The sequence below is a fragment of the Scyliorhinus canicula genome, chromosome 16, assembly GCF_902713615.1.
Source record: "Scyliorhinus canicula chromosome 16, sScyCan1.1, whole genome shotgun sequence".
Lineage (NCBI taxonomy): Eukaryota > Metazoa > Chordata > Chondrichthyes > Carcharhiniformes > Scyliorhinidae > Scyliorhinus > Scyliorhinus canicula.
Window position 1 is genome coordinate 109,892,095 of NC_052161.1, and position 3,972 is coordinate 109,896,066.

Genomic DNA, 3,972 nt, shown 5'->3' on the forward strand with positions numbered 1-3,972 from the left:
TGAAATGCTTCGGGACCGGTTAGTGTGTGGTATAAACGACCTCACAATACAGAAACGCCTGTTGGCGGAAACGGAGCTAGACTGCAGGCAGGCGTTACAGCTCGCACTGTCCCTAGAAAAGGCAGCAAGTGGGGTGCAGGAACTACAGGGCACGCCAATGGAGGTAGATACCTGTGAGAGGGACTACCACAACGGGTCCTGCTACCAGATAGCTGCTCTCAGGATAAACCTGAGGAATAGAGGGAAAAAGGAAAACCCCAGAACTGCCCCCAAGTCTGCCAGGACTAACTGGAGACAGAGGGAAGTACTGGCTGAGGCTCCCCCAACAGAGAAGGACCGTTTCTGGCATCAGACAGAGTGGGGTAACAATGACAGAAACCCTAGAAGGAGGTGGCAAAAGAGGAATAGCAGGTGGGGACGCAGGGAAGTACACAACCTAGACGCCCCATCCTCCTCCGAAGGGAAACAATTATATAATATTACAACGAAGAAAGCAGAACCCATTAGGATTACCCCACGGGTGAACAGGCGGCCGACAATAATGGAAATAGACACGGGTGCGGCCATATCAGTAATGGGAGTGGCAGCATTTAGAAAAATCAAAGATGGACTCCAGCCACTAACCCTAACAAAAACATCGACGAAACTTAAAACTTACACGGGGGAACCCCTGGAAGTTTTAGGCACGACTCATGTACCTGTGGAATATGAGAAACAATTGCTCAGATTACCATTGACGATAGTAGAGGGCACCGGACCGAGCTTAATTGGACGGAACTGGCTGAAAGACCTAAAATTAGATTGGATGAAAATTTTCCAGAGTGAAAGCGGGCAGTTGAGTGGAGTACTCCAAAAATACCCGGAGGTCTTCCAGGAAGGTTTGGGGGAAATCATAGGCGCCAAAGCAACTTTGCATGTAGACCCAGAAGCCCTTCCAAAATTTTGTAAGGCCAGGCCGGTACCTTTTGCATTAAGAAAGAAAGTAGATGACGAAATAGAAAGGTTACGGCGCGACGGCATTATCAGACCAGTACAATTCTCGGAATGGGCAGCGCTGGTGGTACCAATTTTGAAGCCAGTCGGCTCAATACGTCTCTGTGGAGATTTCAAACAGACAGTAAACAAATACGCACTGCTGGACAAATACCCAATCCCGAAAATAGACGACCTATATGCCAAATTGGCAGGTGGGCTTTTGTTCACGAAACTAGACATGAGCCATGCCTACCTGCAGTTAAAACTGGACAAGGGCTCCCAGAAGTTCGCTACGATCAACACCCTGAAGGGCCTTTTTCGTTATACTAGGCTACCTTTTGGAGTGTCATCAGCCTGCGCTATATTCCAGCGTACGATGGAAAATATTCTGCAGGGACTACCGCAGGTGGCGATTTATTTGGACGATGTCTTAATCACGGGTAGGACAAACAGGGAACACTTGAGTAACCTGGCGGAAGTGCTCAGGCGTTTCGCAAAGGCAGGCATACGGCTAAAAAGGGAAAAATGTGTATTTCTGGCCCCACATGTGACGTACCTGGGATATAAAGTAGACGAGTCAGGCTTACATCCATTAGAAGACAGAGTAAGGGCAATAAAAGAAGCCCCAGCTCCCACCACGGTTCAGGAGTTACGATCATTTCTAGGGTTGGTAACCTATTATGGAAAATTTATTGAAGATAGGGCGTCCATCCTGGAACCCCTCCACCAGCTACTAAAAAAGGGGCAAGAATGGAAATGGTCCACCCGCCAAAACCGAGCATTTAGGGACATTAAGGAACAGCTGTCCTGAAAATGTCCTAGAGCATTATGACCCAAGGAAGGAGTTGGTGGTCACTTGTGATGCATCCCCATACGGGGTAGGAGCCGTCTTAGCCCATAGAGGAAGGAATGGGGAAGAACGGCCAATAGCCTATGCTTTGAGGACCTTGGCGATGGCTGAGAGGAAGTACGCCCAAATCGAGAAGGAAGGACTGGCAGTGATATTCGCAGTAAAAAAATTTCACCAGTATCTGTACGGGCGGAAATTCACCATAGTGACGGACCATAAACCGTTATTAGGGTTATTAAAAGAAGACAAGTCAATACACCTGATTGCATCAGCTAGAATCCAACGCTGGGCGTTGCTACTGGCAGCATATAGATACGTTCTGGAGCACAGACCGGGAACGCGAGTAGCACATGCAGATGCTTTGAGCAGACTTCCCCTCCCGGACACTCCACCGCAAATACCAAAAGTAGAGGAGACAGTAATGACTCTAAATTTTTTGGACACCCTACCAGTAGACGCACAACATATTCGGTTGTGGACGCAAAAAGACCCAGTTTTAGCCAAGATGAAGCATTTACTGCTAACAGGAGAACTGGAAAGAACAGTGGAGCCCCAGATGCACCCATACTGGAGTAGAAGGGACCAAATAACCGTAGAAGACGGTATCCTATTATGGGGAGCCCGGGTAATCGTCCCAGCTCAGGGCCGTCAGGCAATCTTAACTGAGTTACATCACGAATACCCAGGGGTGTCTAAAATGAAGATGCTAGCTCAAAGCTATGTTTGGTGGCCAGATTTGGACACAGACATAGCAGCCTTGGTACGTCGGTGCCAGGAGTGCCAACAGGGGCAAAGAGTGCCACCAGCGGCACCATTGCACCCGTGGGAATGGCCAGGCAGATCGTGGACCCGCCTGCATATTGACCATGCCGGCCCTTTCATGGGCTCAATGTTTTTGGTGATAGTGGACGTCCACTCCAAATGGTTGGATGTCCACCGGGTAAACATGGCAAGCACAGCATCGACAATTGAAAAGCTCAGGGCCTCGTTTGCAACGCATGGACTTCCGGAGGTATTGGTGTCGGACAACGGAACGGCATTCACAAGTGGGAAATTTCGAAAATTCCTGAAGGAAAACGGAGTCCGTCACATCAAAACGGCCCCTTACCATCCAGCGACCAACGGCCTGGCAGAGAGAGTGGTCCAGACATTTAAAGCGGGACTCAAGAAGCAGCCGGCAGCATCAGTAGGCACAAAGCTCTCCCGCTGGCTGTTTGATTACAGGACCACACCGCATTCCACAACGGGCATACCGCCAGCTGAACTCTTAATGGGAAGGCGGCTGCGAACGAGGCTGAGTCTCCTTTTCCCAAATTTAACGGGGAAAGTGGAGAAACATCAGGAGGCCCAACATCAGGGGGCATGATAATAGTCGGCAGCAGAGACATTTCCAGGTGGGGGCACCGATTTGGGTCAAGAATTATGGGAATGGACCAACGTGGGTCAAAGGCACGGTCGAGTCCCAAACAGGGCCCATATCCTATGAGGTTTCAATAGGAGGTAAGGTGCTGAAGAAACACCTAGACCAAATAAGGGCAGCGGAACCACACCTGGAGGCAGGCAAAGCAGGACCACCTCAAGCTGGGATAGCCCAGACGGAAAGGATACCCACACCCCAGCCCCGAGCAATTTCTCCAGACCCCGTCATCCAGTCATCAGAGTCGGAGATGGACACACTCGACGAGGCCGCCGCGACACCTCTCCCCGAGGAGGAGGAAGAACAACTTCCAAGGAGATCGTCGAGGAAAAGATGGGCACCTATAAGGTACACCCCGCCCACTTTGGAGAACGACCTGGCGGACGACACAGAGGTGACAGACCCAGACATGAGGAGCAGGAAGAAGCTCAGAGGAATGCCAGCTGGCAGGAATTCCTCGGACCTTGGGGGGGGGGGGGGGAGGGGTGTAATGAACTCCAATTGGCTTTATTGGTTGGCCAATTGGAGTATGAGCTCCCTCAATGATAGCTCATTGAGGGGGCCCATATAATCACCTGTGTAGGCTTTGTGAGCCAGTCTTAAGTTGACTGGACTGCTAGCAGCACTGTTTGTAGCTGCTCCTGTAATATCGTTATTGTAAATAAATATTGGTGTGGTGACGGAACTCCTGCCTCCCGTGGATTACTACACTTTCCTTTCCAGTCCCAAA

General features: G+C 50.3%; 1 pseudogene; it reads left to right on the forward strand.

The window, feature by feature from the left end:
* Positions 1–547: 547 nt before the first annotated feature.
* LOC119979697 lies at positions 548–3,303 on the forward strand (annotated as a pseudogene).
* Positions 3,304–3,972: the final 669 nt, after the last annotated feature.